General features: G+C 46.9%; 1 protein-coding gene across 3 annotated transcripts in view; it reads right to left on the reverse strand.

The window, feature by feature from the left end:
* mapk6 (mitogen-activated protein kinase 6) overlaps positions 1-10136 on the reverse strand; it is a 29116-nt gene extending 18980 nt beyond the window's left edge. For 2 of the 3 annotated variants that reach the window (XM_055661102.1, XM_055661104.1), the window contains exon 1: positions 4497-4644. The gene's annotated coding sequence lies outside the window, so the exon portion shown is untranslated. Of the gene's footprint in view, positions 1-4496; positions 4645-9960 lie in introns of those variants that run through there. The other variant, XM_055661103.1, reaches the window with a different exon arrangement.
* Positions 10137-10894: the final 758 nt, after the last annotated feature.

Consider the following 10894-nt stretch of genomic DNA (forward strand, 5'->3'; position numbering starts at 1 on the left):
TGGTAAATATTCCAATACATTTTGTTGCAGATTTAATAATTGGTAGAACATCTTTTTTACGATCTATATCGCGGAGACCTGACTCGGCACCGAAGCTGTAGCGGCGGCGGCAGCAGCAGCAGAGACCTGACTCGGCACCGAAGCTGTAGCGGCGGCGGCGGCAGCAGCAGTGGAGACCTGACTCGGCACCGAAGCTGTAGCGGCGGCAGCGGCAGCAGCAGCGGAGACCTGACTCGGCACCGAAGCTGTAGCGGCGGCAGCAGCAGCGGAGACCTGACTCGGCCCTGGAGCTGTGGCGGAGGAAGCGGCAGCGGAGACCCGACTCGGCCTCTGAGCTGTGGCGAGGCAGCGACCACCCGCGGAGTTTGAACCGTCGCCTCGGCGCAGAGGGAGAATAAAGAGGGAAGAGCCAGAGACTTTAAGATTTTTCCTTCCACCACAGTGAGGAGGTGTTTGGTGAACTCACTGTGGTGGATGTTAAATTTGTGTTGACTATGTGTTTTGTCATTTTTTTAAATTATATGTATGACTGCAGGGAAACAGAATTTCGTTCAGACCGAAAGGTCTGAATGACAATAAACGAATCTAATCTAATCTAATCTAAAACTTGCTTCTTTTTTTTTTCTTCTTTTTTTTTTTAACAGATCTTAGAGAATTCAAACTTTATGAAAACTTTTGGCTTATAACATTCCACAAAGCACAGTACATTAAAAGTTTCTCAAAGAGTGTGTTAACCCTCCTCAAATTGCCTTTTGACCTAAATGCCTTAACTAAATGTCACTTAGATATCCAACTTTAAATCAGTTCGATAGTTGGAGCTTTAATCTCAAATAGGGAGAAGTTAAAATTTAAAATTCTGATCCCTCAAAATTCCCAGCCACCAGTGAGAAGTGGTGATTTTGATCATAAATTAAGATAGTATTTCAAATAATTTGCAGATACCTTTCCGTTTAAATGCCACAGACATTGAGAGTGGGAAGTGGTGAAGGATGATGATAACAGATCAGGGTTAAGAAGAGGGAAAAGTCAAAGGAATTAAAAAAAAAGGTCAAGTAAACACATGCTTGGAAGATAGAACACAAACAGCTGGAGTAACTCAGTGGGACAGGTAGCATCTCTGGAGAGAAGGTATGGGTGACGTTTCGGGTGACCCGAAACGTCACCCATCCCTTCTCTCCAGAGATGCTGCCTGTGCCACTGAGTTACTCCAGCTTTTTGTGTCTATCTTCGGTTTAAACCAGCATCTGCAGTTCCTTCTTACATGCTTGAATGGGATGGTGTCAATTTATTCAGATGAGCTAAAGTGGTGATCTCTGACATATACTTCCCACAAAAAATAATTAGTATTACTCTAAAGAGTTTGAAAAATGTTTCAGAGCTAGGTAAAATGCTCATTCAGTTAAAGAATTATTTAGGACTTAATAGACAACAACTTCCTGTTTTAATTTGCTTATCAAAAAGGCAAGCAAGTACTGAGAAGGAACAGCACCTGCACTCAAGGTCTTAATGTTAAAAAAACATCCATTTGAAAAAAACACACTAAAACGGTGGCAAAAAGGCTGTAAATGCTTTTGCACATACTTGCAAACTTTGAATAGTAATGCAAATGTTTTGCATATATAACCAGAATAAAATATTTTTTTACATGGACTTCTGGTAAACATATCACTCCGGGTTTAATTCCATTGTTATAAGATCCTCATAAATCAACCTTGTTCTAGGATTACGTGGTTTATTTTACATAAATGAAATCAGGTGATTATTCTAAATTATACTCTAAATTAACCCACACAGAACGTTCAAAGTGTTGATACACACCTAATACAAAACTTCAATTTAAAATTCAATTACTTTCAAAGTTTTGCCATTAATTGTTGCAATCAACTAAGGAAACTTCAGACTATCCCCTGTTGAACTACTCACTATGACATACAGAACAAATCAAAACAATCACTGGATAGTATAACTTATTGCAGTTCAATACTATTTATATAATACCCATCCAATATCAACCTCTGGGGATGCAAGTATAATTGTGCACATTTTCTACACCTCAGCCCAAACTTTAGCCTCTGATGACATTACCAACACAATTATGCACATCGTTGCTTTAACTACAAACTTCACATTAAATAATAATGCAACCTTAATCCAAAATTAGACACAAAGTCAAGCACTGGGAATCCTAATACATCTACCATGACAACTACCACCAAAAGGCAATTTCACCAGAATGAAATAGATCAACACCAGTTCAAAAGTAAAACAATGAAACTCTAAACAAAACCAATGAGATATTGGTCGAGGAATTTATATACAAAAACTTGCCAATGTAATAAAAATAGTAACTACTCTGTTCAGATTTCATCAGTAAATTCCAAACTTAATTTACCTTTACATTCTCTTAATATCTAAATAACTCACGCTGACAATGTTTTGTCTAAATTGTTAAACCAAATATTTACTCATTTTTTAAGCTCAATAAAGGGGAAAATGGCAAGCAGTTACCTCGTTTGCACTAAACGATCGTCCAACAAAAGATCTCCCCCCACCAACTGGAAATTATTAAGTGACGCAAAAGTTTCCGAGCACTTTAATTAAAAAAATTGAGACGCTGATAATCCAAACGGAACTGTTCTGAGAATTATTTCTAAAGATAACTATACAATTATGCCCGCAAAATGTATATTGGTACGCCTGATAAATTCTGCGACTGAAATAATTAAGAGAACTTAAATAGTTCACTTCGAAACGCGTAACGCGAGGAATCCCATTAAGCAAAGGAATTACCATCTAAACCCGGCGTTAGTACGACAGGAAACCGCAACTTGCTCGAGAAAAAAAACCATGCACGTCACATGAAATGGAGCCACGTCGCAGTTTGTGAACAAGACTATTTTACACTGAGATATCGCCTCTGGGAAATGTTACTCACTGGCCTGAGAGATCTTAAAGTTTAGCTTACACGTTACAAATTGGCAGCGTGGGCGGGGGGTGTAAAACTAAAAATGAATCGATACTCAATGTTACTGAGTAATCGCTACCGTGAAAAGTTACAGTAATTCCTGGCCAATGCCATCTCCAAAGAGGAAACTCAAAGCGGTTAATTATTGCAAAAAACATATTAACTTTAATTTTATGATAACTATTAACTATAATTTAATAAAGACCGATGCACATGTTTAACAGTGGTTAAAAACGGGAATTTAAAAAAGGCAGGAATGTTAAATGAACAGAATGGTTCAGAAGAGGGTTCGAAGAGCAGATGTACATTTCTGCAGCACTTGTGTGGCGGAATAATGGGAGAGCCGCCGGCCGGGGAAACACACACCACTCACACCAATGGTTGTGGTTGCGTTTTCTGCCTGTCTTACTGCAAGGAGAGGTGGCTGCACTTTGTGACACTGCAGCCATCCAAAGGTGAAGGATCTTTGATGCAAACGCCCGCAGGTGAAGATACAGTCCCAGGTCCCGCCTCCCGCGCACGCCCATTGGCCAGAGGGGACCTTACAGCCCCGCCCACCGGCCCGGCAGCGCCTCTCACTGGCCATTCGACCCGTCAATCGCACGCCCCTCCCCCCTCTCCAGCGCCACACACAGAGGCGGCGGAAAACAAAAGCGGCCTCGTCCGTCTCGCCGGCCCAGGTACGTCGGGTCGTGCGGTGCCGGGCCAAGCCGGCGGTACAGCGCTCTCCCCACCCACCCCCCTCTCCCGGGGGCGGCGGTACAGCGCTCTCCCCATCCACCCACCCACCACCCTCTCCCGGGACGGCGGTCCAGCGCACTCCCCATCCACCCACCCACCACCCTCTCCCGGGGACGGCGGTACAGCGCTCTCCCCATCCACCCACCACCCTCTCCCGGTCGAGCGGAGACGGCGGTACAACCGTATAATGAACGCTCTTCCCCTCTCACAGGGCCGGGTAGAGGGTGTGAAGGAGCGGGGTAGAGGGGGCCGGGCGGGTGAGGGAGCGGGGCCATGGGGCCGGGTAGAGGGAGCCGGGAGGGTGAGGGAGCGGGGTGGAGGGTGAGGGAGCGCGGGGGAGCGCGGCCAGGGGGCCGGGAGGGTGAGGGAGCGGGGCCATGGGGCCGGGAGGGTGAGGGAGCGGGGTGGAGGGTGAGGGAGCGGGGTGGAGGGGCCGGGCGGGTGCGGGAGGGAGGGTGAGGGAGCGCGGCCGTGGGGCCGAGCGGGTGAGGGAGCGGGGTGGAGGGTGAGGGAGCGCGGCCATGGGGCCGGGAGGGTGAGGGAGCGCGGGTGGAGGGGCCGAGAGGGTGAGGGAGCGGGGTAGAGGAGGGGCCGGGAGGGTGAGGGAGCGCGGCCATGGGGCCGCGTAGAGGGAGCGCGGCCGTGGGGCCGGGAGAGGGAGCACCGTCAGACAAAGGAAAGCGCGGCCTAGACTCCCGGAGCGCCTCCACCGCCGCTCACACGGCGCCCTCGCTTCCCCCATCGCACCCCGGCCCGGCCATGACCACCTTACTCTCCGGCCTACACTCACCTCACGTCCCGGCAGCATGAGGAGAGGAGAGGGCAGAGCAAAGATCCTATAGCGGAGCCTCTGCTATAGGATCTTTGGGGCAGAGTGTGAGGCGGCTGCAGCGCGCGCTCGGGTGAAGAGCCGCAGCGCCCGCCTCCCGCCGCGCGTCACCGCCTCCCGCCACGCCCCGCGCGCCCCCGCCCAGCCGGCGGGAACTTCAAAACCCCGGCCCGGCTTCAAAAAACTACAGCTACAACTTAAACACGATCATAGTAAACTGTATCTTAACGTGGTCGATGCCACTATATATCTTACCACGATCATTGCAGCTGTAGCTAAACATGATCGTTGCAATTATATCTTAACACGGTCGTTGCAGCTGTATGCACGGTCGTTGCAGGATAAGGGGGAAATCCTTTAAAACCGAGATGAGAAGAACTTTTTTCACACAGAGAGTGGTGAATCTCTGGAACTCTCTGCCACAGAGGGTAGTTGAGGCCAGTTCATTGGCTATATTTAAGAGGGAGTTAGATGTGGCCCTTCTGGCTAAGGGGATCAGGGGGTATGGAGAGAAGGCAGGTAAGGGATACTGAGTTGGATGATCATATTGAATGGCGGTGCAGGCTCGAAGGGCCGAATGGCCTACTCCTGCACCTAATTTCTATGTTTCTATCTAACCGTGCCCATTGCAGCTATATTTAAAAAAACAGTTTTTATCCACGAGTAGTTGCTCTACTCAACAGCCAAATCCCTTTGATCTGGTATTTTGTTGGTTCACATGCTTGATCAATGGTGTTTTATCATCAATGTTTTATTATTATTAATGTTTAGTGTTTTGAGCCATTCGTAACTGTCACTGTATGTCATGTTGTTACTTATGGGCGGAGCACCTAGGTAAATTCCTTGTATGTGAATACTTGGCCAATAAACTTACTTACAGCTAACAAGGGCATGTTGCCTTTATCATCGTTACTTTTTTGCATATTTTTCTCTCATTCTTTTTTATCTCTCTACATCATCCCATATAACTCTCGTTTCCCTTACCCCTATAACCAGTCTGAAGAAGGGTCTCGACCCGAAACGTCACCCCATTCCTTCTCTGCCTGCCAGTCCCGCGGCGTTACTCCAGCTTTTGGGGTCTACCTGCTGCTCTGAACTGCCCATCGCAGCTAAATCTAAATATGACCATTGCAAACGATCATCTAAATATGCCCACTGCAGCTGTATCTAAACTTACCGTTGCAGCAATATCTAAACATGCCTATTGCAACAAAATGCTGGAGTAACTCTGCGGGAAGGCAACATCTCTGGGGAGAAAAAATGAGTGATTTTTCGCGTATGAAGAAGGTTCTCGTCCCAAAACGTCACCATTCCTTCTCTACTTCCTACACCTGCCGATTGCAAACTATATCTAAACGTGTCCATTGCAACCATATATGAAAGTGCTCATTACAACTATATCTAAACGTGTCCGTTGTAGCTGCACCGAAACGTGCCCACTGCAGCTGTATCCGAACTTGCCCATTGCAGTTCTATGTTAACGTGCCCGTTGCAGCTGCATCTAAACATGCCGATCACACCCACTTCAAGCACAATCCAAACACCCCGCCCCAAAGTGGCGATCACTTGCATATTTTAAGAGCTCCCGAGAGAACGAGTGCATAATAAATAGGTAAAGAGCAAAGTTTAAGCAGGTATACGCCAAAGGTTCAGTGGGTATGTGGCAAGTATTACATAGGCACATAGTAAAGATTAAATATATAGTATAAAGATGAAATAGGTAGCGAGCAGGACCAAACAGGTATATAGCAAAGATCAAATAGCTATACAGCAAAGGGATAGAGCAAAGATTTAAATAGGTTTTCAGCATCTGTCGGGGATTCAATGCGCTTCTGTGAGCATCCGATGGAAAATATACAGCTGAAAAGTTCCAATGGAGAGCAAATTAGTTCTGCTTGGATCACGAGGCGTTGCTGTTAAATGGGGATTGATCTAAACAACGGCCTTTAACCTCCCTTTGTGCAATCGGAGGTGTGGCTGCCTCTCACCTTCTGACCAGACTGCAAAATCGTTTCTGCCCTGACCCGGTCTTATGCTCACCAGAGGCTCTCCGTACATTCTATACAGTTACAGTAATAAATCCAGTTGGAACTCGTTTCATTACGTGCCCGGTGTTATTTCCCTATCGCACGACAAAAAAAAATGAGAAAGTAACACATTACCATAGTAACTCCGGGTACAATAAAGTGACCAAACAATGCATTGCAAGGTATTGTTTTTAAAGTCGCATGGTAATTTGACACGGTTCACGTCATGGTACCCGCGGCAGATTGTGGCATTTAATTTAGTCATGGCTATCACGGGATTATACCTAGAGTTGCTGCTCTAAAAACAATGGACATCAAATCACATTCTTCAACGAAAGAAGCGCACCCCGTTTCAACTATTTCAGAAATTAATTAATTATATGGTACCATCCGCGCTACCGTTCTTCGGTTATATTGCAATGTAATGAAAGGGAAGCAAAGAGCAGATCCAATCCTCCCCTCCCTTTCCCGTCACCTTGTTCCTTCCCCCTCTCCATCCGCTCATCACACACATCTCTATTCCGGATCCCACATTTCTCTCTCAACCCCCTCCGCCTTCCCACCTATTCACCACCCCCACCCTTTCTGTTTTTACATTTCACTTCCCATCTTCTCAGATTCCACCATTCCCAAACTTTGTCCCTTCCCTCACCCCACCCCTCTCACCCCAGCCCAACCTCTTTCCCTCCTCACCACTTTCAGCTTTACCCAGAGACTCACTCCATCACTCCTTGGTTTGCTTATCCCTTCCCACCCCCCAACACTCTCCCTCCCAGGCACTGAGGGGAATATATAGGGTGAAAGCTCAGAGTCTTTTACCCAGGGTAATGGAACCAAGAAAAAAGGACATGGATTTAAGGTGAGAGGGGGAATGATTGATTAGGAACTTAATGGATGGGGAATGTGTCGAAGGATATGGGCTAATCACAGGTAAGTGGGACTAGTATAGATGGGGCATCTTGGTTGGCATGAGCAAGTTGGGCCAAAGGGCTGTTTCCATTCTGTATGATTCTATGACAGAGGGGCAGCCTTTTCACTCAGATGGTGGACAGTGCATGGAACGAGCTGCCAGAGAAAGTAGTTAAGGCAGGTACCACAACAGCATTTAAAAGACACTTGGACAGGTACATGGATAGGAAAGGGTTAGGGGAATATGGGGCAAACTCAGGCAAATGAGTAGTTTAGGTGGAGTATCTTGGGTGGCGTGGACTAGTTGGCTGAAAGGTCTTTTTCCATGCTGCATGGATTCCATGGTCCCAAACAGCCATTCTAGACGAGACAGAGCTGTACCTTCACCTCCCTCATCTTTTGCGTTTGGTGCTCCTGATTTGGCCACCCCAACATCAGTGAGGGCAAGCCTAGATTAGGTAACCTTCACCGAACATGCACTCAGTCTGCTGAGGCTGTCTGGATCTCCCACTTTCTAAACCATTTCAACTTTCCATTGATTAGTGACATTTGATTAGTACAGGTGATGGAACTTATGGGGTGAAGGCAGGAGAATGGGGTTCAGAGAAAGAGATAGATAAGCCTTGATTGAATGGTGGGGTAGACTTGATGGGCCGAATGGCCTAATTCTACTCCTATTCCTTGTGACCTTTCTGTCCTGGGCCTCCTCCATTGCCAGAGAGAGGCCACACACAAACTGGAGGAACAACACCTGATATTCCACTTGGGTAGCTAACATCTCATTGGTATGTTCTCCAATTTCAGGTAAACTGCCCTCCTCTTTCCTTCTTATGTACCTAGAATCATGCTCCACGCACACACCTTCATCCACTCCTCCTGCCCACTCACCTAGTTGCTTTCCCCTCCACCACTTCCTCCATCCATTCATCACTCAATTCCCTTCTACAATCCCCCACCAACCCTCCCTCGGGTTCTATGTTTCATTCCCAACCTTCCTTTCATACCAGATAACTCCATATGCATCCCCTTTATCCTCTTTATCACCTCCATCCTTGGCTACTATCTCCACCCATGTCACCCCCCCCCCCCCCAAACTGACTCATCTGCCTATCAATCTTCCCATCACTTGCCAGCTCTTCACCCACCCTCCTCTCTTTCTCCCAGCTCCCCCCTCCACTCCATCGGTCTGAACAGTCTGATGTGGTAGCCTCCCAGTCCCACCCCATCCCGTACCCCAACCACAACCCCTTTCTCTACCTCACCCCTTCTACCCTGGTGCATGCGCATTCCTCCCACAATCTCACACCACCCCAGTCACCCTGCACCTTCCCCCTCCTCTGTATGCTCATCTCCATCCCCACTCCCTCTTCTCCCCTCTCCCAATGGGCAAAAGGTATAGAAGCGTGAAAACATACACCTCCAGATTCAGGGTCAGTTTCTTCCCACCTGTTCTCAGGCAACTGAACCATCCTACCAACAACTGGAGAGCGGTCCTGAACTACAATCTACCTCATTGGAGATCCTTGGACTATCTCTGTCTTTGATCAAACGTTACTGGCTTTATCTTGCACTAAACAATATTCACGTTATTCCCTTTATCATGTATCTTTACACTGTGGATGGCTCGATTGTAATCATGTATTGTCCTGGTTAGCACGCAACAAAAAGCTTTTCACTGTACTATATGACTATATTTTCACATGACTATAAACTAAACTCACGAGTCCCCCATTTCCCTTTAAACCCGGTCTTTCCACTTCCCCGGGTTCCTTCTACCTATATTCCATCCCCACCACCCCTCCCCATTTTCACCTCTAGCCTTTGCCACTTACTCTGTCTGCCAACCAAACCCCCTCACCTGTATCTACCTATCATTTGTCTGGCTTTGACCCACTCCCACCTCGCTTTTCTAACTTTCTCCCTCAGACTATAATCAATCTGAAGAAAGGTCCCGACCCAAAACGTCATCTGCCCATTCCCTCCACAGATGCTGCCTGGCTCGCTGAGTTCATCCGGCACTTTTGCTCAAGATTCCAACATACATGTATGCAGTCTCGTGTGCCTTCTCTGAATGAGAGCTTGCTTTTGCAATTCAACATCATTTACGTTCGGCGTAAATGCAACCTTTTCAAATGCAAATTTTCGCCTTGAATATTTCCAATAGGGGTAGCAGTAAGTACAAAATCAAACAGGACTGCAAAATGAAATAGTCTGTCAAGATTATGAACAAGATTGTCGATATTCTAATTGTCCACCTGGCCAGACATCAAATTGTAACTCTAATTGATTTCCAAGCGGCGATAAGTGCAGAGAAAAGAAAATAAGCTAGGCGCATTAATTAGCCTCAGTTAGACAGACGCAGACAAGAACAAATGTACAGCACCTACAACATTGTTATCCAACACCTAGCCCACGGAAGCCAAAAGTCTACGCGTTCCCCAGTCAAATATCTAAAAAAAACGGCAAGTTCTTTTAATGAAAGACCTTACCATGTTTGGCGTTTGACAGCGTGCGGCAAGTGCTGGCTTTTATTTACTAATCAAACGGCCGAGAGAAATGGACCACGTTTCCAATCGCTGATTGTTTAATCTGGGTACTTTTTCTTTCCTCTCCTGCACTCATTTAACATACGTCAGATCCCATTCAGTGCCGGTCGAATTTAAACTGCGCTTGCATGCGGTTCTGCTGGGTAGGTCGGAGCCTCGGAGAAGGCGGCGCTTGTATCGGTTTCAGTGTCAATGTCATTTCTAGTGTCAACTTGCAATGACGCATCGAGCTCGCAAACAGAGGCAGGGCCCACATTTTCTAGTCTTGCACAATGACCAGCGCCGGGATAAAAGACGAAACACGGAGAGTTTGTTTTGTAAATGAACGTTGAGGTCGGGGTAAGGGGGTGGGAGCGATAAAGTTTCACCGCCCCCCCCTTCCGACCTCTTCTCAGGGACCCACAGCCGGCCGGCACTGCAGTTATTTATTTCTCGTTTTATAGGTCAACTCTCGAAACCCGCGACCCAATGTCTGGAATTACCCGAGTCCGATCATGTTTCATGCGGGGGTACTTTCTAGTCGAACTGTGCGAGATATATTCCCCCCTTCGCCGGATATAAATAATCTAGTTATCTAGGAGTTTTCGTAAATTCAGTTCCACTTTATTTTAAAACGCAGCATATAGATTTAGATCATTGACTACAGTGTGTAACACACACACACACACAGTGAGGGTTTGGCGCAGAGGCAGGCGACTGTACTGAGATGCTGCTGAATCTTACGCTGCATTTGTGGCGCAGCTAAGTAAGAACCAACTGCTCCAGTATCTTTGCTTAGAACCGTGTATTCTGCAGCTTGGCCCGTTGTACAGCCCCGAGCGTGTGCACCGAGACCCGGGATACACTTCAATAACCGGAGCAGTTTATATGTCAAGCA

The sequence above is a fragment of the Leucoraja erinacea genome, chromosome 33 (genome assembly GCF_028641065.1).
Source record: "Leucoraja erinacea ecotype New England chromosome 33, Leri_hhj_1, whole genome shotgun sequence".
Classification (NCBI taxonomy): Eukaryota; Metazoa; Chordata; class Chondrichthyes; order Rajiformes; family Rajidae; genus Leucoraja; species Leucoraja erinaceus.